The sequence below is a fragment of the Danio rerio genome, chromosome 12 (assembly GCF_052040795.2).
Source record: "Danio rerio strain M-AB ecotype USA chromosome 12, GRCz13ab, whole genome shotgun sequence".
Lineage (NCBI taxonomy): Eukaryota > Metazoa > Chordata > Actinopteri > Cypriniformes > Danionidae > Danio > Danio rerio.
Genome location: NC_141032.1, coordinates 11,965,913 through 11,993,237, shown reverse-complemented (window position 1 = coordinate 11,993,237; position 27,325 = coordinate 11,965,913). Strand labels below are relative to the sequence as shown.

General features: G+C 40.6%; 1 protein-coding gene and 1 long non-coding RNA gene across 10 annotated transcripts in view; one reads left to right on the top strand and one right to left on the bottom strand.

Annotated features, from left to right (window-relative positions):
- The window catches only part of get4 (guided entry of tail-anchored proteins factor 4), a 707,996-nt gene that overhangs the window by 58,082 nt on the left and 622,589 nt on the right, over window positions 1–27,325 (top strand). The gene's annotated exons all lie outside the window — the stretch shown is intronic.
- LOC147834409 (retrotransposon-derived protein PEG10-like) lies at window positions 333–27,325 on the bottom strand. 9 transcript variants are annotated; one of them, XR_015503888.1, is made up of 5 exons: window positions 26,375–26,543; window positions 17,140–17,235; window positions 16,912–16,959; window positions 15,847–16,089; window positions 7,873–10,360 (listed from the first exon to the last, which is right to left on the bottom strand). It is a non-coding gene; the product is annotated as a retrotransposon-derived protein PEG10-like (long non-coding RNA). The 9 variants fall into 9 exon arrangements; XR_015503890.1 differs by lacking the exon at window positions 15,847–16,089 and having other exon boundaries at window positions 17,086–17,235; window positions 26,375–26,505; XR_015503892.1 differs by lacking the exons at window positions 15,847–16,089; window positions 16,912–16,959; window positions 17,140–17,235 and adding an exon at window positions 333–505 and having other exon boundaries at window positions 8,037–10,360; window positions 26,375–26,568.

The following is a 27,325-nucleotide window of genomic DNA, read 5'->3' as shown; positions in this document are numbered from 1 at the left end:
AGGACACACCCTGATCCTAACTCTAGGTTTTTATCTGGGGTGAACAAACAGCCAATCCCATATAGTCCAGAAGGCCAAAGTGCACAACAAAGATCTGCACAACGAGCCATCAGACAGGTATGTGACTAAGAGGGAAGAGTTTCAAGAAAGAATCTGAAGAAAAATTAAGTTTATATATATTTTTTGTCTGCAGTTTATGTATCTGCAGTTTTGTGTTATCACACAAAATAACTCAAGATACACATGTGATGGTCAGTACACTGTATAAAACTGTAAATTATGTAAACTTACAGATTGCAAATATGTCACAGTCAAATAATTTTCAGAGAGGATCCAAGTGGAAGTAAAATGATTTATTTGACACATTCAAAATAAATACAGGGAATGAGTGTGTTGCTAGGATCAGGAGAAAACAGGGCAGGGATCAGACAGGAGAACAGGGTCCATTGGTCTCTCCTCATGGTCCTGAGCACATACAAACACACACATAAGCACACGTAACAAACTGACAAGGAACATAGGAAATGTCGCTCATATATAGGCACGATAATGAGTCTCCGCTGGCGAGCGAATCAAACCAGCTGAGTGCCGTCATGGCACGTGACCAAAACAAATACATGTGGACAACAAAAACAAAACAAACTCACGTGATCAATAGGGTTGGGTACCGAAACCCGGTGCCATTATAGCACTGGCACCTTGGTAACCGGTATGTACCGGTATTAAATCAGCGTATGAATTTCGGTGCTGCGGCAAAAACGTAAGAAGCATCAAAGGGGTGCATGAAAAAAGGCGTTGTGTCACACCATCACTAAACATTTAATTCTGAACAACTTTGAGGAATACGGACAGGCAATATCAGGCGATTGTTATTGTTGCTAGGGAACAGACGCACGCAACGTAGTACAGCGCATTTAGCCTGGTTTTCAGTAAACGAAAGCGACACTCTTCAGATCTACACGCGTGATCACGTTCGTCCAATTTGCTTAAACTAAGCCTTCTAAAGCGTATTTTACAAGTAAGGATTCTTACACAGCAACTGTCTTTATAAAAGTTGAGTTTAACGCCTGTTTCAGATCGCAAGCGAAAGCAGTGCGTGAGCAGTGTGTATGGAGAGCAGAAGCAGCACGCAGGCATTTGCCTTTCACACCAGCTGCGTCTGCAGCGCGCAGCTCTTCGGCAGCTGCTGCAGAGATCAATCTCTATTTTTCTATCTCTATGTCTATTCTATCTAGTTATGTATCTCTCGCTATATACAAATAAACTTTCAAAAAAAAAAACTTTTTATCTGCACCAAGGCCCGCGGCAACCTCCTCCTATGCTGTTTCCTTAACCTGCAAGTCTGTATTTTACAAAGTATGTAGATCATACAGTACTGTCTGCTTCTCAAGCTTTATGAGGAGCGTCATTCATGTCTGGTGCACTCAGATGACAATTGCTTGTGATCTGTCATTTGTTTTTTGATTGTCAGGATGTTTTAGGCATAGTTATAATAATATTTATACAATAGAGTTATAATAATAATTATATATGATCAAACGTGTTCTCTCTCCGCTTCAGTAATGTCCAGCGGCAGAGTAACAGCTCGTACAAAGGATGAGAGGGACAAAAGTAATTAATGCATGCCCTTCTTTTACTTATTTTGTGTTGTCAGGTTCACGGTGCAAAGAGCTCTCAGGTGGAATAACTTGAGTGAACATGAAACAAAGCCGAATAAAACTTTCTTCCTCTGCTTCAGCTGCACAGCACACAGCGAGCTCACATCATCCAGCATGTGTGTCGAACTACACTACCCACAATACACTTCGCTATGGACTACAACTCCCGTAAATAGCAAGTCTTAAAGCAACCACTCCCCTCTCCTGAAACACTAGCGTGCAACTTAAGCAAAACTGATACTAAAATTGTTTTACATTTGGTTTTGTAGTTTGGGCCTGTCACATTACCAGCAATCGCTCTCCAGAGATCGCTGGTTCTCACACGAACACCATAGACTACATATTCATACATGCTCTCCGGTTACACTCACACATGCTCACTCATCAAGATTGATTACATTCTCACCAGCTGAACCTTGTCAGAGACTGATTACACACCCTACATTAACCACTCATTGGCTGTTTCTCAATATGCGTTTTTCATCAGTCTTGCGTCCTCGTGTTCTCGTGCAACGTCATCATCAGCTGCCTAAGTTCAGTTCTAATACTCAAGACCGCAAGTACAGAGGACGCGTGAAACTTCCCGGATGTGATCTTGATATCTAGGACGCACCGATGCAGACTTGAGCACTGAACTCGCACTGGAAGTCCCAGAAGTCATTGAGGCTGGAGGTGGAAAGCGCTACATTTTATTTAGATTTATTATTAAAGTTCAGAGATTTTCCTCAGGAGTTTCCCTAAATGAAACGGTGAAAGTAAACACTACCATGGACATCTTAATAAAGGAATAAACACATTAAAGGCTGATTTATACTTCTGCGTCAAACACCGGCGTATGCTTCAGCGCTGACGCATAGCCCTTCGCCGTGGCCATCGCCGTCACTGACGTGCACCTCTCAAAAAATGTAACTACACGTCGCAACGACGCGTGGCATAAGCTCTGTGATTGGTCGGCTCGGTATCGCTGACGAGTCTGGGCGGGACCGAGAGCCGCGCGAATAGCGCGACGCCGCGCGAGCGATTGTTTACAAGTGTGGAGTCCTGTGAAGGAGCTCCGGATGGAAAGTTTTGTTTTGTGTTTACCTCATAGTTAAAGTTGTTGCTCGTCCACCGGTTCCTGCCTCAAAATGAGCGAGTTTGAGCCACTTTTACATCCCGAAAGTGTTCAGGAAACGCAAAAAAGTAGCGAAGAAATTCGACACAGAGGAACATTTACACCTCACTGCCAACTAGCGCTTAGGAAGTGTTAATGCAGACCGACAGAGACAGCGCGCAGAAGTATAAATGCACAGCCACGCGCGTTGCCTGCGCCGTGGGTTACGCCGGTCACCTGACGCACAAGTATAAATCAGGCCTAAGGGTGTTTGTTTGCTGAAATTCAAATTAAAATCTGTTTTATTTATATTGTGCAACATATATTTATAATGTTTTTATGCTAAGTATATATTTTGAAGGGGAAAAACAATAAATCGTTGTATGAAGGCTGTAATGTTTAAATAATTTACCATTTAAAACACGTGAAGGTCATGTGACCATCAGAAAGAACGCAGCATCTCAATTCTCAAAGAAAGCGTTCTCTGCCCTCGCGGTCTCCTGAGTTCGTTCTTCCGAGGACACCTGGTAAGACTGGTCTCCACAAGAACACAAGTCCGGTCTCTGCGTTCTTGGAATTGAGAAACAGCCATTTACTCATCCAGGTGGCCAAGTCTTGTTAGCTGTATCAGTAGCATTACAAAGTGTTTTCCCTGTCTTGTCTCCCGTGCTTAGACCTTAGCCTTGTTTACCCGTGTTCTCCTGTTTAGCCGCCTTCCTTACGACCTATTGCTTGTTTTTCGACGATTCTGGACTGCCTAAATATACCCGTTTGCACCTGTTTGATCTTTGCTTGCATGACGCTGAAATAACCTGCATTGTGGATCTTAACTTCAGTTGTCTCTGTCACTCCCTCCGTCGTTACAGGGCCTAAATAAATTTTTGCTGCAGTTTTTAATCGTTTAAGTTCATTTGATTGACTATATATAAATCAGTTGATATTATTAACGCATTTCCTCGGTAAAATTGCTACTTTTTACTGTCATTCAATGCACGAAATAAACAATAAGAAATGCGACTTATTATGACTCCAGAATAATTGTTTTTTTAGGAAACTATTTCTATAAAAACTGGCAAAATAAATTGACTTGGCCTGTTAACGTTTTCAGGTGCAGCAATGTGCCTTGATGTACTTGAATGTTAGAAATGTGTTCTCCAACACCAGTATAACGTTACTTGTCAAATAAAATGAACAAGGAAGATTATTTTAATTTTAAAGATTAGTTTAAGTTATTTATTTATCTTGTGTATGAAGACTGCAGAGTGATGCACGAAAAAAATGACTTCGAATAATGTTTTAAGTATTTTATGATATATATGTTAAAATGTGCTCTTAAGAGTACGTGGCCCCTGCCTGCCCCCCACAGGATAATAGTAAGCTAATGTAATTTCACAATGCAATTCTTAAATTCATGCTAGCTAACAATAGATCAAAGGAAATGTATTAATGTAATACAATATGAATTGATGTTTACTTTAAACTCTAATTATATTGTTCTATTAAAATGATTTTGTAAAAATATTTAGTCAAATAAAATATTTTTGTGGAGTCATCCACCATCATTTTGTGGCTAAAAAGTATTTCAATTCAGGCACCGTTTTGGCACCGGGATCGTTTTAAAAGCATCGATTTAGCACTGGTTTCGAAAAAAAACCCAAACGATACCCAACCCTACACAGAGCGCCATCTAAATAGTTTCATTTTAAATAACATGCGAATATGCACGTCTGGTGTGTGATACTGTTAACTGTCATGTGCGCGCAGTGCCGCGGCTCTGAGCGGTGCATCCGCTGTGTGACGTGCTTAAGAAGCGTAAAGGGGATCATTAAAGACACACGCGAGTAAGTGTTGTGTCACACCATCTCTAAATGTTTAATTCTAAATAGCTTTGACTGGTGTAGGCGGGTTAATGGCCGTATGAAAAATGGGCTTTAATTTGGAAACATGAAACACGGGATGTATTCTCCTGTACGCTGGAGGTAGTTTGAGGCAGACTGCCAACAGACTAATGAGCTTGATGACAGTGAACGGGCCAATAAATTTAGGTGCAAGTTTATTACATACGGAACGCAAAGAAATGTTCTTAGTTGAAAGCCACACTTTCTGACAGACGACGTAAATGGGAGGCTTCGACCGGTGGCGATCAGCTTTAGCCTTGGTGCGCGCACCCACTTAGAGGAGGGTCTGTCTGGCTCTGCTCCAAGTGCGTCGACACCTCTGGACAAAGTCATGGGCGGAGACAACCGCGACTTCGGATTTCAGACTGGGAAAAGCTGGTGGCTGGAAACCTAGACTACACTGAAATGGGGAGAGGCCCCTGGCCGACACTGGTAATGAGTTGTGTGCGTACTCCACCCATGGGAGCTGCTGACTTCAAGAGGAGGGATTCTGGGAAACCAAACAACGTAACATGCGCTCGAGATCTTGGTTGGCCCTCTCTGTTTGTCCGTTACTCTGAGGATGAAACCCAGAAGAAAGACTTACAGTCGCCCCCAATAAATTATAGAATTCTCTCCAAAATTTTGAGACAAACTGAGGCCCCCTGTCAGAAACCACGTCTGTCGGGAGGCCATGAATGCGAAAGACGTGATTAATGACAGCATCTGCTGTCTCTCTGGCTGAGGGTAATTTGGGCAGAGGAATAAAATGAGTAGCCTTCGAGAACCGGTCCACAACGGTCAAAACAGCCGTATTGCCACCAGATGGTGGGAGACCAGTGACAAAATCTAGTGAAATGTGCGACCAGGGTCTCGAAGGCACTGACAGCGGCTGAAAGAGTCCAGCAGGAGGGTGATTAGAAGTCTTAGAAACAGCATAAACAGAACAGGCCAATACAAACTCGCGTATGTCCCGTGCCATAGCTGGCCAACAGAATCGCTACTTAACCAAAAACAAGGTAGGACTCACCCCAGCATGACAAGCCACTTTGGAGGAATGTCCCCACCGAATGACGTCAGACCGAATCTCCTCTAGCACAAACAAACGACTGGGTGGGCATCCGACCGGGGGCGTTACCCCATCCAGAGCTGTGCGGACCCTGCTCTCGATCTCCCATGTCACAGCAGAAATACAAATACTCTGGGGAACGATGGGTTCAGGAGACGTATTGCACTCGGAAGAATCAAAAAGACGGGATAACTCGTCGGGGTTGACGTTTTTTGAACCCGGCCGATAAGAGATGGTAAAGTCGAAACATCCGAAAAATAATGCCTGCCGAGCCTGCCTGGAGCTAAGTCGTTTGGTGGACCTGATGTATTTGAGGTTCTTATGATCGGTCCAAACGATAAAGGGAACCCCCGAACCCTCCAGCCAATGACGCCACTCCTCCAAAGCGAGTTTGACAGCCAACAACTCCCTATTACCAATGTTGTAATTACGTTATGCGGGAGATAATCGGTGAGAGAAAAACGCGCACGGATGAATTCTGTAATCCGAGGCTACGCGCTGGGACAGGAGAGCGCTCACCCCCACCTCTGACGCGTCAACCTCCACCACAAACTGCCAAGAGGGAACAGGAGTCACCAGAATGGGGGCTGAAACAAAGCGGCCGTTTAATTTAGAGAATGCAGCCTGTGCTGCACTCAACCACCTGAAGGGAGTTTTGGAGGAGGTTAAGGATGTCAGAGGGGCAGCGAGCTGGCTGAAATTGCGAATAAAACGGTGTTAAAAATTGGCGAAGCCCAGAAATCTCTGCAGGGCCTTATGAGACTCCGGGATTGGCCAATTTACCACAGCCTGAACTTTCTCTGGATCCATGCGCACCCCCTCGACTGACACAATGTGTCCTAGGAAGGGAACAGACTGTGTATAGAACACGCATTTCTCCGCCTTGACAAAAAGCCCATTCTCTAGCAGCCTCTGAAGCACTCTCCTGACGTGCTGCACATTTTCCTGGAGAGAACGGGAAAAAAATCTGAAAGTCATCCATGTCTCGCAACACGCTATTTACAAGTGCTTGAAAAAACGCAGAAGCATTGAAAGGCCCGAAAGGAAGAACACAATAATCAAAATGCCCCCTGGGGGTAATAAAAGCGGTTTTCCACTCATGGCCCTGCTTCATGCAAACCAAATGATATGCGTTGCGGAGATCTAATTTTGTGAAAAACGCTCGAACACTGAAGATATCAGCGGCAAAGGATACGTGTTCTTCACCGTGATGTTGGTCTATGCAAGGACTAAGAGACCCATCCTTCTTTTTCACGAAATAGAACCCCGCTCCCGCCGGTGAAGAAGAAGGCCGTATGATCTTGGCCGCTAGAGAATCAGAAATATATTTCTCCATGGCCTCCCTCTCAGGGATAGAAAGAGAGTGTAACTTGTGTAATGGCACGGCAGAAGGGTCTTTGCGCGTCACTATCTTTTCATAAACAGCAGACATTACAATAAAGTAAAATATACCTCTTATGTATTATCTCATAATTTTATCTGACTCCATGTTATATATATTATTTCTAATAGTTAATAATAATAATGATGATTTATAATTTGTTAATTTAGACGGAATTTGGAAGAATGTTTGAACTTTCTGTTTTCACTATTAACCATTACATCCGTTCATTCGGGTGCTCATGTCGCTCAGAGAAATCGCCTCGGCCGAAGGCGTCCCTCACGATCACATTCCGGTCAGTCTTGAATATTAAACAGAGGTAATTGACTAATACTTTAGATGGCCGCTACCAGCGTGCTCGTTCTAAAATACTTTAGTTAGTCCCGCTTAGGTGTACACCCTTGAGTTAAGACAATCATCATTTCTAATTAGAGGTTAGGGCATTATTATAAATGAACCCGACTACTGGACTCTATAGTAACTTTGGTTTTCACCAAGCCCATAGTTTCCCATATGAACTTAATTTAGAATAATATCATCTTCAAACAAAGGTCGGGTACCCAATCTAGGTTAGTCGTGCAACAACTTGTTGACCTAGACGAAAGTTATCGCCCTTTCCACCTAAGTACACATGAATCAATATCAAGAGTCAGTCGGATCGCTAAAACACAATTAGTGTGCCCAATGCTCCATCTCAATTGGATTTTAGTCCGTCTACTGACCTGACGCAAGACATGCGGAAACAAGGATTCAGCGTAATCTACTAAGACTAATAATTACAGAGTGAGCAAAATATGTTCAAACATAACAATTTATTAAACAGGTAAACAAAGCTAATCATTCAAATCCAATTCAAACAACAGACAAAATATAATCTAATCTAAAACAATAAAAATATCATCAAATTAATCAAATCAAATCTGTAAACACAATGAAAAGAGGTTTTAGAAGTGTTTACCTGGAGATGAAAACTACACACAGAAGTTGTGCGGGATATCTGCATACAGATTCCCTGACTTCTCTGCCACCTTCTCTTAAATACCCATTTTTGCACCTCAGGGTGTTCCTTTGATATTTACCATTTCAACATCACTCTATTGATATAGAAGTTTCGTGTTCTTTTGTTTTAGTGGGAAGAGGTCTTGGCCGGGGTTCTCGTGATATTAGCATTTGGTTGTTCCTTTGTTTTGGGTAGAAGGAGGTTTGGGCTGTGATGCTTGATTTACAGTTTTATTACTGGTCCAAAGGCTAGTATTTTAACGTTTAAAGGAGTGAGACCTTCTTTGCCAGACCCACCGGAACCTTCAATGTGTTGACATTTGAATATCTTAAGACAGAGATGAAAAGAAGAAATGCATGTCAGTAGATAAGTGTCCGTGAGAGGTTTCGTTCCCACACTGAGGGTGGTGGGTGAGAGTTCTTTGATGTTTATCAGGTGTCTGTTCCTGTTAGAGCCTGAATATTTGATCATTTACAAAAGCAGTCTTACAGTAATCATTTCTGATATCAACCTTACAGTAATCATTTCTGATACCAGCCTTACACTTGCCTTTAGGCGGCGATGTACCTGGCAATAAGTCTATGGCACACTCATAAGGACGATGAGGAGGCAGAGAAGCAGCTTGAGACTTAATGAACACTCTCTTCAGGTCAAGGTACTCACTAGGCACGTCTGACAGGTCCATGCGCTCCTCCTGAAACACAGACCAAGAAACAGCAGAACGAGCAGACGAAAGACAAGACTCATGACAGTTCTCACTCCACAAAAATGTAGTATTAAGACCCCAGTTAATATGAGGTTTATGGAAAATTAACCAAGGATGGCCTAAAACCACCGGTGTGTGTTTGAACAGTCTGTTAACAAAAATGAGATGTGTTCAACATGATTTCCAGACATAATAAGTTTTATGGGTTTGGTGGAGTGAGTGATGGTGGGGAGGGAAAGTCCGCTGAGGGTGCGTACTGCAATGGGTTGTGAGAAAGCAATAACTGGAATTTTAAAACTGAAAGCAAGACTAGAGTCGATGAAATTCCCCTTCGCCCCAGAATCAACGAGGGCATCGGTGTTTTGGCTTCCGGAACCCCATGATACAGAGACAGGCAGTAAAGTGGCCGCCGCGGAGGATTTGTCCAAACTGATTTCACCCAACAGTAACCTCTTACCTACTGATGGGTGGTACAGGAAGCCACCCGATGACCCGCCCCACCACAGTAAAGGCAGAGTCCCTCAGTTTTCAGTCGGCGCTTTTCCTGCACGGACAAGCGGGACCTGCCCACCTGCATCGGTTTTGGGTCAAGCGCTTCCAACTTCCGGCGCCACAGCCGAGGCCGGAAGGTCAGGGACTGGATCCAGAAACCTGCCTTGCCGCATGCGACTCTCACGGCGGAGCAGTCTGGTGTCCACCCGGATGGCCAGATCCACTAACTCTTCAAGAGTTTTAGGAAGATCTAAGGAATAGATCTCGTCTTGAAGACAGTCAGATAAACCATGCAGGAACATATGCCATTGAGCTTCCGCATTCCAGCCGCATTGAGCAGCTAAGGTCAGGAACTCAATAGAATAATCCACTGCGCTCTGATTCCTCTGGCGGATTTCAGCGAGGATTCGAGCGGCCTCTCTCCCAGAAGCGGCCAGATCAAGGACTTTTTTGAGTTCCTTGGAGAACAGGTCGAACGAGGAACAGCATGGTAGTTTTTGTTTCCATGCTGTAGTTCCCCATTGTGCCGCCCTCCCCGAAAGGAGGGTGATTACAAAAGAAACCTTTGACTGCTCTGGGAAAAACAAAGACGGCTGCAGGGTCATGTACAGGGAATGTTTGGATAGGAAAGACCGACATAAGTGAGGCTCTCAAGCATAGCAGGTCGGAGGAGGAATGCGAGGCTCAACAGAGCGACTTGCAGCCACCGGGGCTGATGCAGGCTCCGCTTGTGCTGCTCCAGAAACCAGCTGTTGGACCTGAGAGGTGAGCAGCGAAACCTGGCCAACCAGAGCCTGAAGAGCCTGTGCAGTGGTGGCCAATGCCTCATCCTGGCGATTGATCCTGGCATTGCTGAGCGTGACGATAGGTAAATATGAAGTGTAAGATAATAAAGGGTGTAAGGTATGTAACATCCCAGTGTGAGCATCTCATGGTCTTAGCTGTGGTCCAGGTTCATGTACAGGAAGGAATCTCAGAGCCTGTGGAGCCATGCAGCATCAGTCTCTGTTTCCATGGCTGAGTTGGCAACTTATTTGTTTTAGCTTTCTTAGCTACTGGTCCTTTACCGCTGTTGTCTTCACATCTGGAAAAAAAATAAGCAAGTTGATTACATAAACTACATTGTCAATATCCTTGTGATGTTCACTGATACTAGTACCAATTTACCTAATAAACTCAGTTGCAACATAGAAATTATCTACTGAACAGCACCTGTTTTGTAAAAAACTGTCAGTATTTCTTTTTCACAACAGCTTAGCATATTTCATATAACATAACATGTTATTATATAGGCCTCTGTTTATCATTGTACGCTATATACATTATAGGATACACTTTGTACAGCAATAAAACTATAAGTAGCCTGTAAGGACATATTTCATGTAAATAATGAAGGTAAGAATAAATAAAAGACTTACTCCACAGGGATTCTATCCTCCGCTGCGTCTAAATATTCTTCAAAATGTATGTGTTCATCATCAGAGTCGCGCTCTTCTTCTGTGGAGAAAGCAAATTATCCGTCGCTGTCCTGTACCATCCGAAGTGCTTCTTCACTCGTGTAGCGTGCCATCATTCAAAAGCGCAGAAAAAGTAAGTAACTATGATTAAGCTTGTCGTTAGATGCCATGTCTCGGGGGGCGTGTACAATATTACCTGGCTCACCGCTGTTCATTTATAATTACATTTACATTTAGTCATTTAGCAAACGCTTTTATCCAAAGCAACTTACAAATGAGGACAAGGAAGCAATTTACACAACTAAGAGCAACAATGAATAAGTGCTATAGGCAAGTTTCAGGTCTGTAAAGTCTAAGAAGGGAAGTATTAGTAGTATTAGTATTATTATTTTTTTTTTTTTTTGGGTACAGTTAGTGTGATATTCAGAGAGGCAATTGCAGATTAGGAAGTGAAGTGAAGACTAAATAGTTGAGTTTTTAGTCGTTTCTTGAAAGTAGCTAGTGACTCTGCTGTTCTGATGCAGTTAGGGAGTTCATTCCACCAACTGGGCAGATTGAGCGTGAGCGTTCGCGAAAGTGATTTCTTCACTCTTTGGGATGGAACCACGAGGCGATGTTCATTCACAGAACGCAAGTTTCTGGAGGGCACATAGATCTGCAGAAGTGAGAGCAGATAAGAAGGAGCAAGGCCAGAAGTCACTTTGTAGGCAAACATCAGAGCTTTGAATTTGATGCAAGCAGCAACTGGCAGCCAGTGCAAATGGACTAGCAGTAGAGTGACATGTGCTCGTTTAGGTTCATTGAAGACCACTCGTGCTGCTGCATTCTAGAGCAGTTGAAGAGGCTTGATAGAGTTAGCTGGAAGCCCAGCTAGTAGAGAGTTGCAGTAATCCAGTTTGGAGAGAACAAGAGCTTAAACAAGGAGTTGAGCTGCATGTTCAGATAAGAAGGGTCAGATCTTTCTGATGTTATAGAGTGCGAATCTGCATGATCGAGCAGTTCTAGAAATGTGGTCAGAGAAGTTTAGTTGGTCATCAATCGTTACTCCAAGGCTTTTCACCATTTTGGATGCAGTAATGGTTGCCCCATCCATCTGGATTGCGCTCACTGAACAGCGCGCTCACTGAAAGGCGGGATCACGTTAATAATGAGGCTATACAGGAGAATACAATCAAAAAAAGTTGATTGTATGATTACTTCAAGATCTCTGGATGCACATGTAACCCATTAATAGACACAAGAAGATATGAAAAAAATACATAAATGAAAGCAAGAGAGTGAAAGTTGATCGCTGACAAAAATTAGTGATGGCCCCTTTAAGAGAAATGGGTGGAGTAAAATCAAGCACGCTCATGAAAAACGGCAGTGCGCGTCTGGATTGGAACAGAGAGAGATTGAACTGAGAGAGTGAGAGTTAAGTTAGAAACCTTAAAGTAGATTTAGTCAATAAAATCCAACTAATACAGCTGAAAGACTGCAATTGAGTGACATTGAGCAGCCATCACCAGATTGGAGCTGGGACGAGGCAGAGGCTCAAGGAGGAGAGCTGTTGTGATCTCACGGACCACCACAGATTTGTTTTTCGTTTGGATTTTTGTTGAATTATCGCCTTGGCTGCGTTTTTTTCCCTTTCTTCTATCCTTTTCCTGAGTGAATGTGAAAGTCCTGATCTATGCAGATACCTATCTGGATCAAGTTTTGCACTTAGTTCAGTTTAACGTGCAAATGGTGAGCCGCCCATGGATCTGTGAGTGTTAGATTGGATGTGAGAGCAACGAACTGGTAGGAAAGTTCCTATATTCTTTCCCTTTGAACAAATACACACTTTTCTCTGTTTCTTCCCTTTTTTGGATTTTTTCTCGTAAAGGACTCTTCTTTTTTTCCGAGCTTGAACTGACTCTCAGTTCACTGAATTGAACTTGCGTGGACTGAGTGAACGGAGTCGATTCACCCGTTCGAACTGAATCTGAACAAGGTTCATTTCAACCGAGTCATTAACAAACCTGAGTGAACTGAATCAACTGAAGTTGAACTAAGATCTATTTGAATTAAGTCATTGACAGAGTTAAGTGAGATTTGAAGTGTTTTAAACTGAACAGAACTTCAAATTGTATTCTTTTTTTACTGAATTCAGTTTGTTGTTTTGCATTTATTGAATTGTTTTATTTATTTTATCATTTATTTTGAGAGTTTTGTAATTTATTTGTTTTGGTTTATTTATTTTCACACATAATTGACGAAACTGAGTTTTCCTGTTTATTATTTTATTTGGGGAAAAAAGAGTGTATTATCCGAGTTGAGTTTGATGTTTAAAATGTTTTACCTGAAAAAAAAAACAAGTGTTAGTAGAAGTCTTATTAATATATAATACACAATTTATACATTAATTAATATATGCATTTCATCTGCTTAATGTGAACATTTTATTATTATTTTTGCCCTTTTTAAAATTAAATTTTTGGTTAAACACACAAAAGAGTGCTTGTGTTGATTATTCACTTACCTGCTACGTTGTTATCCTCTCTCCAGTAGTCGTTTGTTGGTTCTGGTCATCGGCCCATATCGAACTTTATAATAGTGTGACACGCTAAAACACGTTACGTGCTACAACTTGGCGAGCCAGCCAGGAGAGGGGGCGTAGCAGTTGCTGAAGAGAATAATCATTCAAATAGACAGTAAAATTAAAGAAACATGGATTTCATTGAGCGTGAAAACTTTAACGTAGAAAATGCGAATTAGTGGTATTAATTACCACTACCAATTACCAATTAATTAGTGGTATAACACTAACTGAGTCAGATCAAATTCTTGAAATGTATCTACTGAGATTTGGCCCTATAAAACGTAATGTTCTAATCGACGACCCCCAGTCTGAATTCCACCATAATGCCATAATAGAGTTTTCGCACAGTTCTGCTATGAGCAACCTTGAGCCTCAACTGCCTTTTTTCATGTGCGCTCCCTGAACAGCATCTACTCCCCTGCCACCAGCAGCTCTGCTGAAAATGTGGAGAAAATGCTAGATACAGCTAGTGTCAATGTAGAACACCTACAAGATGAGCTTCAACAGTAGTTAAAGGTGGGTGGAAAAAATCCTTGCATGATATGTCACCTGGAACTGAGCTAAGAAACAAGCCTCTTGACCCATTCAATCAGCACTCCCCCACGATCCAAAGTCCAAAAGTTGCCTTTTGTGCTGAATATTGAAACAGAAAACCCAGCCAAGGTGAGCATGCGTGTCATACCGCCCCAATGTTTGGAAGATGCTGACGATAGTTCTGATACTGTATCTGTGAAGCTACCTTTGTCTGCAATGCACCCTCCAGGCGTCCAGAAACTTGTAATGGAACACATTGTGAGGTCTAGTGATCCTGTGCCTCTGCACAACACTGCATTTCGCTTAAAAGCTTTCTCAGTGAGGAGCCCTCGTCTAAACAACGAACCTGATTTTGACACCTGGAGAGCAAGCGTCGATTACATATTAGGTGATCAGTCCCTTCCAGAGTCAAACAAGACACTTAAGATACTTGACATCCTGTTACCACCAGCCTCAGACATTATCAAACATGTGAACTTGAATGCTTCACCAGAGTGCCTTCAGCTGCTAGAATCTCTCTATGGTTTTGTGGAGGATGGGGATGAATTATTGGCCAAATTCATTAGCACCTTACAGAACCCAGGTGAGAAGTCATCAGCATATCTCCACAGACTGCATGTCATTCTGAGTGCCACCACCAGACGTAAAGGTGTAGCAGAAAGTGAACTAAGTCGCTGCTTGTTGAGGCAATTTTGCCGTGGTTGCTGGGATAACGCCCTAATTGGAGACTTGCAGCTTGAGAAAAATAAATCAAATCCACCTTCTTTTGCGGAGCTGGCTATACTTATCCTCACAGCTGAGGATAGACTGATGTCAAAGGAAGAGAGAATGAGGAAACACTTGGGCTTGAATAAACACCCATCAGCTTCGCTAAAACAGAGAGCAGCAACGTACCAACAGTATGTTTACAGCTGCAGCCCATCAGAAGAGGATGATATCAATGCCTAAGCCCATGACACCGTAAAGCAGAAGACTTGTAAACAGAAAAGTACTGTGCACTGTTCTGGACTATCTGAAGTAGGAGAACTGAAAAAAGAAATTGCAGCCCTTCAAAGCCAGATTGCAGCCATGAAAACTGCAGCTAATCAAGAGATGAGAGAACAGAGAGCAGGGGCAGGTGAACTCAACGAGTTGAAGGGACAGATAGCCGAACTCAAAGCTCAAGTTAATACTTCTGGAGTTTGGAGAAGCCAGTATGAGAACTCTTTAAGAAGACAGATCAAGAGAGCATTACGTCAAGAATGTTGACCGAAAGGGAATTGAGAGGCAAAAACAAGATGATGCAAAGACCAGCCGTCCCTGACCCTGGTACTGTTTTCGTTGTGGGGAAGACAAACATCTCGCTGTTCAGTGTGAAAATCCCCCAAATTCATCTTTAGTTGAAAACAAGAGACATAAGCTGAGAGAAAAGCAGGCGGAGTGGGATTCACAGAACAGACCCACTGCTCAGCTTTTAAACTGAAGTCAGTCTCTGTCATAGGGCGAACAGAGACTGAAAGGAACAGACAAAGCCCTAAGCCTCGTCATGCACTTAATAAAGGTGTAAATGCCAGACATCCTCTCAGTTTGCCAGTTGGACTAGTGGGAACGAAATGTACTGCATAAGTTAGAATTGCTCCCAGGTTACAACAATCCCTCTGTCTTTCTAGGATAAGCATCTCTCACAATACCCCATGTAACCGCTAAACAATCTGCTAGAGGTCGAGGGGGCAAATGGACAAACAGTTCCCTACCTGGGATATGTTAAATTGACTTTAAGATTTCCCCAAGAGTTTCTAGGAAACGAGGCAGAAGTCCAAACATTGGCTCTTGTAGTTCCAGATCTGACACATACACCTTAAATTCTGATTGGGACCAACACTCTGGATGTCTTGTATGCAGATTGTGTACGAGGAGCTGTATATAAGCTTAAATCTAATTATCACGGTTATCAAGCTGTAATAAGACTCCTGGAGGTACGACGCCGCAGAGCCACTGCAAGTGTTCTGGGTCAAGTAAAGCTGAAAGGAGACATACCTGAAGTTCTGCCAGCTGGGAGCAAAGTAGTCCTCAATGGTCATGTCAACATCATTGGATCTTTTACTCTCACAGAGAGTAAAAGCTCTCTGTGAGAGAAATCAAGTGTACATGAACCAAGATTATTCTGACCCTTTAAGCTTTCAGCCTGCTGTAGTTGATCACTGTCTCATCACATCAATGCTGCACCTCAGTGTTTCTGACAGGGAGACGCTCATGGCCTTCAGACCCTTCTCCGTCTATCTGAAGAAAAAATGAGGGAACATCAGAGAGCAGATCCAGACCTTAGGGTGGTCATTGAACATCTGGAGTCCAGGACAAGACCGTTAGGTAGAATGGATTCTGTAGAAAGAGCTTTATGGATGAAAGAGTGGAGCAGATTGGAACTTAAAAATGGATTGCTGTACAGAAGTAGACAGGATCAAGAGAAAGTTTCATAACAGTTGGCCCTACCAATAAACCTCAGGGAGATGGCTCTGACAGCTCTGCACGATGACATGGGACATCTAGGTATGGACAGAACACTGGACCTCACCAGGTCGTGGTTTTATTGGCCAAAGATGGTAACATCTGTGGAGAAAAAAATAAAGACTTGCGAACGCTGTGTGAGACGTAAGACCCACCTGCGAGAGCGGCCCCCTTGGTGAATATTATGACGAGCAGACCTCTCCAGTTAGTCTGCATGGATTTTCTGTCACTAGAGGCTGACTGAAGAAATACAAAAGACATCTTGGTGATCACCGATCATTTCACCCGATATGCCGTTGCAATACCCACAAAAAAACATAAACTAGCACATAAGTGGGAGAAAATAGTTTGTTGTAATCAAGAAAGTGGAGGACTTGCCAGTCTATACAGTTTGAGCTGAGGGTAGGGACGGGCCACAACACACATTACACCGTGACTTGCTGCTGCCCTGTAGATTTCTACGAGGCAGAATTGAGGACCCAGTTGTGCAAGGAAAAACTCGTAGACCTAAAACTCGTTCTAGTGCTGATAAAAGAGTATCAGATAATGAAACTGAGAATTCTGAGTGTGAAGATGAGCCCTCTGATTACTACCTACCTGGGCACTTGCAGAGTGTTGAAAGCAGAATCCTCTCCAGACCCAAACCTGTGGAGCAGTCAAGAGATGAAGTGAGGCTAGATGTTTCTCCTGAAACACTGAATGCAGTTAGTACTGATGCTGGGCTTCCTATTCCAGTGGTGTCTCGAAGGGACAGTGGATTACCTGACTTACCTGATGTTAGGGAGGAAAGTCTGCTGGAAGAACCTGGAGAAGACAATCACTTACCTGACCCTGTGGATGCTAAAGGAGAAAGTCTGTTGGTCAATGTTGATAGAGAAGATATGACTGAAAATGACTCTGATGATACTGAGAGTAACCCACCTGTGAGACATGAGTTGCAGAGACAAGATTCAGACAAGCTTTTGTATGTGAATCATGACATAGAGAGCAAGAGAGATGATGTCTTACCCTTTAATGAAACTGCTGGCTTGAGTTTTCAAAACAACACGACAGAGCCTGAACAAGACTCCCAGAATGTCTTAAGACGTTCACAGAGCCACACAGAACAGCCGAGGAGGCTGCAGTACCCCAAGCTGGGAAATCCCCTTTCCCTAGTCATTCAATCACTGTTACAAGGACTTAGCAGTGCCTTCACATTGTCTTTTGAAGAGCTCAATTCTCTCGAAGATGCATCTTTGGACATGTATTCAGGCTACTCTCCTGCTGTGATTTCGCAACCTAAAAGATGCAGCGGGACCTGCATAAATTCAAGGCGGGGAGAATGTAACCCAGGCTATTAATAGACACAAGAAGATATGAAAAAAATACATAAATGAAAGCAAGAGAGTGAAAGTTGATCACTGACAAAAATTAGTGATGGCCCCTTTAAGAGAAACGGGTGGAGTTAAATCAAGCGCGCTCATGAAAAACGGCAGTGCGCTTCTGGATTGGAACAGAGAGAGATTGAACTGAGAGAGTGAGAGTTAAGTTAGAAACCTTAAAGTAGATTTAGTCAATAAAATCCAACTAATACAGCTGAAAGACTGCAATTGAGTGACACTGAGCAGCCATCGCCAAATTGGAGCTGGGACGAGGCAGAGGCTCAAGGAGGAGAGGTTCAGTTTAACTTGCAAATGGCGAACCGCCCATGGATCTGTGAGTGTTAGATTGGATGTGAGATCAAGTTTTTTCCTTTTTGGATTTTTTGTCGTAAAGGACTCTTCTTTTTTCCAAGCTTGAACTGACTCTCAGTGAACAACGGTTCACTGAATTGAACTTGCGTGGACTGAGTCGATTCACCCATACTGAATTAAACTGAATCCAAACAAGGTTCATTTGAACAGAGTCATTAACAAACCTGAGTAAACTGAATCAACTGAAGTTGAACTAAGATCATTTGAACCGAGTCATTAACAAACATGAGTGAACTGAATCAACTGAAGTTGAACTAAGATCTTTTTTAATTGATCCATTGACAGAGTTAAGTGAGATTTGAAGTGTTTTAAACTGAACAGAACTTCAAATTGTTTTCTTTTTTTACTGAATTCAGTTTGTTGTTTTGCATTTATTGAATTGTTTTATTTATTTTATCATTTATTTTGAGAGTTTTGTAATTTATTTGTTTTGGTTTATTTATTTTCACACAAAATTGATGAAACTGAGTGAAAAAAGAGTGTATTATCCGAGTTGAGTTTGATGTTTCCACTGTTTAACCTGAAAGAAACCAAGTGTTAGTAGGAGTCTTATTAATATATAATAAACAAATTATACATTAATTAATATATGCAATTTATCTACTTAATGTGAACATTTTATTATTATTTCTGCCCTTTTTAAAATACAATTTTTGGTTAAACACACAAAAGATTGCTTGTGTTGATTATTCACTTACCTGCTACTTTGTTATCCTCTCTCCAGTAGTCGTTCCTTGCTTCAGGTCAGCGGCCCATATCGAACTGTATTATAGTGTGACACGCTAAAACACATTACGCGCTACACACACTATAACAGACTGTCCTATAAGCCCGTAGCTGATCAGTGCCACCCAGTTTTTCACCCTAGCTAGGAACCAATTAGACATAAAAGTCAATCAGCCACATGTTTTAATATGTTTCATAGTAAAACAAAACACTTTAAAAGTATTTTCCTTTTTTTTTTTTACAATTAAGGATCTGCCCTGTGTCCCACCCACCACTACCTTACAGGACACACCCTAATCCTAACTCTAGGTTTTTACCTGGGGTGAAGAGACAGCCAGTCCCATATATTCCAGAAGCGGACAATTCAATTAAATTCAAAGAAGTTATTGCAAAATAAATTACAAAATACAAAAATACAACTCAATTGCGCAACAACATTGTCCTCATCAAACATTGATAGTTGTCCAGTCAGGATTTTGACAATTCAATAATGCAAAATGCTGTTTTATTGTTCTGTTGATTTAATAACACTCGTTTAGATTGTGTCTTTATTTGTGTTTGAATTCATCTAAGTAATAAATCATGTGATTAATAATACGAGACCAGCCATGGTCAATCATAAGCATGTGATCCTCTGAAAATGATCTAATAAATACTTCGCTAATGTGTAATTTTGTTTTAATGCTGATTTTGTTTTTTAGATCTTGTTCTTATCATCTTCAATGTTTTCAAGAGTTGGGAGGCAGCCCTGAGGGTCCTCGAGCCCGGGGCTCCCTCTTGTTTAGTCTAGAGAAAGGGCATCCTGAGCTCAGATAAGTCTCAAGAACTCCCCTAATCCCCTAGTAATTTTGTCTTAATGCAGTAAAGTACATTGGGCAGCCATCGGTTGTAATAAGGTGTTATAAAATAGTTGATTGACTGATGCAAGATCTCTGAATCCACACTATAACAGACTGAGCAATGGGCCCGTAACTGGTCAGTTCCACCCAGAGTGTTTCACCTGAGCTAGGAACCAATTAGACATAAAGGCCAACCGGCCACGTTTTACTTTATTTCATAGTAAAGCAAAAAGACTTTTTAAGTATTTTGCATATTTTTTGGAACTTAGGATGTGCCCTGTGTCCCACCCACCACTACCTTACAGGACACACCCTAATCCTAACTCTAGGTTTTTACCTGGGGTGAACTGACAGCGGGTCCCATATAGTGCAGAATCGGATCATTTGTTAAAATTTAAAGAAGTTATTGCAAAATAAATTTGCACTTTTTAAGAAATTAATTTTGCAATCTTTATTTGTGTGTTTGAATTTATCTGAGTAATAAATCAAGTGATTGTTAATATGAGACCAGCCATGGTCAATCATAAGCATGTGATCCTCTGAAAATGATCTAATAAAGACTTCGCTAATGTGTAATTTTGTTTTAATGTTGTAAAGTACATTGGGCAGCCATCGGTTGTAATAAGGTGTTATAAAATAGTTGATTGACTGATGCAAGATCTTTGAATCCACACTATAACAGACTGAGCAATGGGCCCGTAACTGGTCAGTTCCACCCAGAGTGTTTCACCCGAGCTAGGAACCAATTAGACATAAAGGCCAACTAGCCACGTTTTACTTTATTTCATAGTAAAGCAAAAAGACTTTTAAAGTATTTTGCATATTTTTTGGAACTTAGGATGTGCCCTGTGTCCCACCCACCACTACCTTACAGGACACACCCTAATCCTAACTCTAGGTTTTTACCTGGGGTGAACTGACAGCGGGTCCCATATAGTGCAGAATCGGATCATTTGTTAAAATTTAAAGAAGTTATTGCAAAATAAATTTGCACTTTTTAAGAAATTAATTTTGCAATCTTTATTTGTGTGTTTGAATTTATCTGAGTAATAAATCAAGTGATTGTTAATATGAGACCAGCCATGGTCAATCATGAGCATGTGATCCTCTGAAAATGATCTAATAAAGACTTCGCTAATGTGTAATTTTGTTTTAATGTTGTAAAGTATATTGGGCAGCCATCGGTTGTAATAAGGTGTTATAAAATAGTTGATTGACTGATGCAAGATCTCTGAATCCACACTATAACAGACTGAGCAATGGGCCCGTAACTGGTCAGTTCCACCCAGAGTGTTTCACCCGAGCTAGGAACCAATTAGACATAAAGGCCAACCGGCCACGTTTTACTTTATTTCATAGTAAAGCAAAAAGACTTTTAAAGTATTTTGCATATTTTTTGGAACTTAGGATGTGCCCTGTGTCCCACCCACCACTACCTTACAGGACACACCCTAATCCTAACTCTAGGTTTTTACCTGGGGTGAACTGACAGCGGGTCCCATATAGTGCAGAATCGGATCATTTGGTAAAATTTAAAGAAGTTATTGCTAAATAAATTTGCACTTTTTAAGAAATTAATTTTGCAATCTTTATTTGTGTGTTTGAATTTATCTGAGTAATAAATCAAGTGATTGTTAATATGAGACCAGCCATGGTCAATCATAAGCATGTGATTCTCTGAAAATGATCTAATAAAGACTTCGCTAATGTGTAATTTTGTTTTAATGTTGTAAAGTATATTGGGCAGCCATCGGTTGTAATAAGGTGTTATAAAATAGTTGATTGACTGATGCAAGATCTCTGAATCCACACTATAACAGACTGAGCAATGGGCCCGTAACTGGTCAGTTCCACCCAGAGTGTTTCACCTGAGCTAGGAACCAATTAGACATAAAGGCCAACCGGCCACGTTTTACTTTATTTCATAGTAAAGCAAAAAGACTTTTTAAGTATTTTGCATATTTTTTGGAACTTAGGATGTGCCCTGTGTCCCACCCACCACTACCTTACAGGACACACCCTAATCCTAACTCTAGGTTTTTACCTGGGGTGAACTGACAGCGGGTCCCATATAGTGCAGAATCGGATCATTTGGTAAAATTTAAAGAAGTTATTGCTAAATAAATTTGCAATTTTTAAGAAATTAATTTTGCAATCTTTATTTGTGTGTTTGAATTTATCTGAGTAATAAATCGAGTGATTGTTAATATGAGACCAGCCATGGTCAATCATGAGCATGTGATCCTCTGAAAATGATCTAATAAAGACTTCGCTAATGTGTAATTTTGTTTTAATGTTGTAAAGTATATTGGGCAGCCATCGGTTGTAATAAGGTGTTATAAAATAGTTGATTGACTGATGCAAGATCTCTGAATCCACACTATAACAGACTGAGCAATGGGCCCGTAACTGGTCAGTTCCACCCAGAGTGTTTCACCCGAGCTAGGAACCAATTAGACATAAAGGCCAACCGGCCACGTTTTACTTTATTTCATAGTAAAGCAAAAAGACTTTTTAAGTATTTTGCATATTTTTTGGAACTTAGGATGTGCCCTGTGTCCCACCCACCACTACCTTACAGGACACACCCTAATCCTAACTCTAGGTTTTTACCTGGGGTGAACTGACAGCGGGTCCCATATAGTGCAGAATCGGATCATTTGGTAAAATTTAAAGAAGTTATTGCAAAATAAATTTGCACTTTTTAAGAAATTAATTTTGCAATCTTTATTTGTGTGTTTGAATTTATCTGAGTAATAAATCAAGTGATTGTTAATATGAGACCAGCCATGGTCAATCATAAGCATGTGATCCTCTGAAAATGATCTAATAAAGACTTCGCTAATGTTTAATTTTGTTTTAATGTTGTAAAGTATATTGGGCAGCCATCGGTTGTAATAAGGTGTTATAAAATAGTTGATTGACTGATGCAAGATCTCTGAATCCACACTATAACAGACTGAGCAATGGGCCCGTAACTGGTCAGTTCCACCCAGAGTGTTTCACCCGAGCTAGGAACCAATTAGACATAAAGGCCAACTAGCCACGTTTTACTTTATTTCATAGTAAAGCAAAAAGACTTTTAAAGTATTTTGCATATTTTTTGGAACTTAGGATGTGCCCTGTGTCCCACCCACCACTACCTTACAGGACACACCCTAATCCTAACTCTAGGTTTTTACCTGGGGTGAACTGACAGCGGGTCCCATATAGTGCAGAATCTGATCATTTGGTAAAATTTAAAGAAGTTATTGCTAAATAAATTTGCAATTTTTAAGAAATTAATTTTGCAATCTTTATTTGTGTGTTTGAATTTATCTGAGTAATAAATCGAGTGATTGTTAATATGAGACCAGCCATGGTCAATCATAAGCATGTGATCCTCTGAAAATGATCTAATAAAGACTTCGCTAATGTGTAATTTTGTTTTAATGTTGTAAAGTATATTGGGCAGCCATCGGTTGTAATAAGGTGTTATAAAATAGTTGATTGACTGATGCAAGATCTCTGAATCCACACTATAATAGACTGAGCAATGGGCCCGTAACTGGTCAGTTCCACCCAGAGTGTTTCACCCGAGCTAGGAACCAATTAGACATAAAGGCCAACCGGCCACGTTTTACTTTATTTCATAGTAAAGCAAAAAGACTTTTAAAGTATTTTGCATATTTTTTGGAACTTAGGATGTGCCCTGTGTCCCACCCACCACTACCTTACAGGACACACCTTAATCCTAACTCTAGGTTTTTACCTGGGGTGAACTGACAGCGGGTCCCATATAGTGCAGAATCGGATCATTTGTTAAAATTTAAAGAAGTTATTGCAAAATAAATTTGCACTTTTTAAGAAATTAATTTTGCAATCTTTATTTGTGTGTTTGAATTTATCTGAGTAATAAATCAAGTGATTGTTAATATGAGACCAGCCATGGTCAATCATAAGCATGTGATCCTCTGAAAATGATCTAATAAAGACTTCGCTAATGTTTAATTTTGTTTTAATGTTGTAAAGTATATTGGGCAGCCATCGGTTGTAATAAGGTGTTATAAAATAGTTGATTGACTGATGCAAGATCTTTGAATCCACACTATAACAGACTGAGCAATGGGCCCGTAACTGGTCAGTTCCACCCAGAGTGTTTCACCTGAGCTAGGAACCAATTAGACATAAAGGCCAACCAGCCACGTTTTACTTTATTTCATAGTAAAGCAAAAAGACTTTTAAAGTATTTTGCATATTTTTTGGAACTTAGGATGTGCCCTGTGTCCCACCCACCACTACCTTACAGGACACACCCTAATCCTAACTCTAGGTTTTTACCTGGGGTGAACTGACAGCGGGTCCCATATAGTGCAGAATCGGATCATTTGGTAAAATTTAAAGAAGTTATTGCTAAATAAATTTGCAATTTTTAAGAAATTAATTTTGCAATCTTTATTTGTGTGTTTGAATTTATCTGAGTAATAAATCGAGTGATTGTTAATATGAGACCAGCCATGGTCAATCATAAGCATGTGATCCTCTGAAAATGATCTAATAAAGACTTCGCTAATGTGTAATTTTGTTTTAATGTTGTAAAGTATATTGGGCAGCCATCGGTTGTAATAAGGTGTTATAAAATAGTTGATTGACTGATGCAAGATCTCTGAATCCACACTATAACAGACTGAGCAATGGGCCCGTAACTGGTCAGTTCCACCCAGAGTGTTTCACCCGAGCTAGGAACCAATTAGACATAAAGGCCAACCGGCCACATTTTACTTTATTTTATAGTAAAGCAAAAAGACTTTTAAAGTATTTTGCATATTTTTTGGAACTTAGGATGTGCCCTGTGTCCCACCCACCACTACCTTACAGGACACACCCTAATCCTAACTCTAGGTTTTTACCTGGGGTGAACTGACAGCGGGTCCCATATAGTGCAGAATCGGATCATTTGTTAAAATTTAAAGAAGTTATTGCAAAATAAATTTGCACTTTTTAAGAAATTAATTTTGCAATCTTTATTTGTGTGTTTGAATTTATCTGAGTAATAAATCAAGTGATTGTTAATATGAGACCAGCCATGGTCAATCATAAGCATGTGATCCTCTGAAAATGATCTAATAAAGACTTCGCTAATGTGTAATTTTGTTTTAATGTTGTAAAGTACATTGGGCAGCCATCGGTTGTAATAAGGTGTTATAAAATAGTTGATTGACTGATGCAAGATCTTTGAATCCACACTATAATAGACTGAGCAATGGGCCCGTAACTGGTCAGTTCCACCCAGAGTGTTTCACCCGAGCTAGGAACCAATTAGACATAAAGGCCAACCAGCCACGTTTTACTTTATTTCATAGTAAAGCAAAAAGACTTTTAAAGTATTTTGCATATTTTTTGGAACTTAGGATGTGCCCTGTGTCCCACCCACCACTACCTTACAGGACACACCCTAATCCTAACTCTAGGTTTTTACCTGGGGTGAACTGACAGCGGGTCCCATATAGTGAAGAATCGGATCATTTGGTAAAATTTAAAGAAGTTATTGCTAAATAAATTTGCAATTTTTAAGAAATTAATTTTGCAATCTTTATTTGTGTGTTTGAATTTATCTGAGTAATAAATCAAGTGATTGTTAATATGAGACCAGCCATGGTCAATCATAAGCATGTGATCCTTTGAAAATGATCTAATAAAGACTTCGCTAATGTGTAATTTTGTTTTAATGTTGTAAAGTATATTGGGCAGCCATCGGTTGTAATAAGGTGTTATAAAATAGTTGATTGACTGATGCAAGATCTTTGAATCCACACTATAATAGACTGAGCAATGGGCCCGTAACTGGTCAGTTCCACCCAGAGTGTTTCACCTGAGCTAGGAACCAATTAGACATAAAGGCCAACCGGCCACGTTTTACTTTATTTCATAGTAAAGCAAAAAGACTTTTAAAGTATTTTGCATATTTTTTGGAACTTAGGATGTGCCCTGTGTCCCACCCACCACTACCTTACAGGACACACCCTAATCCTAACTCTAGGTTTTTACCTGGGGTGAACTGACAGCGGGTCCCATATAGTGCAGAATCGGATCATTTGTTAAAATTTAAAGAAGTTATTGCAAAATAAATTTGCAATTTTTAAGAAATTAATTTTGCAATCTTTATTTGTGTGTTTGAATTTATCTGAGTAATAAATCAAGTGATTGTTAATATGAGACCAGCCAAGGTCAATCATAAGCATGTGATCCTCTGAAAATGATCTAATAAAGACTTCGCTAATGTGTAATTTTTGTTCAAATGGTTAATTTTTTACAAAACTAAGAAGTTAACTGAAAATGAGAGTCTCAGCTTTAAGCTTTTGGTATAAGGCACATATTTTAGAACATAATTCGTATTTTACTCCACCTTTTGGCTTAACATGTATTCCCATAAAAGAACAAACATCAAATTGCTTCAAACAGTTATATCAACCATTAGCATAATCAGCTTTCATATCTGAACCATCAACAGTTATCTTAGCACTTATTTTTGATTGTTTTTGTGTCAGAGATTATAATACTGCTTGAAAAGAAATGTGCGAGATCACGACTATAATTAAGATCTTGTGGGTGTTTTGTTTAAACCTTTAAAATGAACATTTGTTAAAATAAATGTGAATAGTTTAATATGTGGTCTTAGATCAGCTGAATTTAACATTACACACTAAAAATGGTCTTGAACCGCCCCTGATTTAAGCCTTTAACTCATATAACTATTTTGTGTTTTGTGGCTTGTGCAATTACTTGTTGTTGATTCCTTCTGCGAATGTGATGGTCTCTTCTTCCTGAAAACCAAAAGATGCTGCAGAAATCTTCTCCTGAAGCTGTAAACTCGACATTTTCCACTCTTTCCAGCAGCTCTGGTTTCTCATCTCAAAACGCACCGAGTTGTAAGAATTCTAAATGGAACTCTGAGCGTCGATGATGTCATCGAGGCTGAAGCTGATCTGTGCTGAGTGTGTGATTTGTTTATTTTTAATTCCATGGTCTGATTCTGATTGGCTGGAGGGTGTGCATTATTTTCGTTGAAATCCATTGGTGAAAATGCACAGCTAGTTCCAGTCAGTTTTGAACACAGTTCAAAATAAATGCGTCTCTAGTTCCTCGCATGTTCTGCTCAGGAAACCTGGGGACTGTAGCGGAGGGGAAGTCCGCAAATTTAGAAAAATACTTCTTAATTTGCCGGAATGCTGCGCTGTGTGAATGCAGATGGAAGATTGCCGTAATAAGCGCGTGCACGTCTAGAACGTGCTGACGTGAAACGTCTGCTTAAGCCAATCACAACAGTCAGACGCATTTACGTCCGCGCGGTTTGTGAGAATAAAAGCCTTTGAATATTTTTCCAGACACATTTAGCTGCTAGAAGATAGTCAGGTCACGTTTATATGTTCTTCTTAATGCCAACTGTGTAAATAATCATCGATGAGATGCTTATGATAAGCCGTTGTTTGTTTACCTTCAAGCTTTGCGTGTGCCTGTGAAACACTCTACCCTTCGTATTTAACAGCAAATAAACTGAAACTGGCTTTGACTGCTTCCTCTTGAGAATCCATTATGTGCATTTGACCTGTTTTTTTTTTTATAAGATACAGATTTGTGATTGTTTTATTTCATGTATAACGTTAGGTTAATTAGCTCGGTAAATTTAGGTTTAGGTTTGATATTTACCGGACATTCGCGCACGCAGTTTTAGGG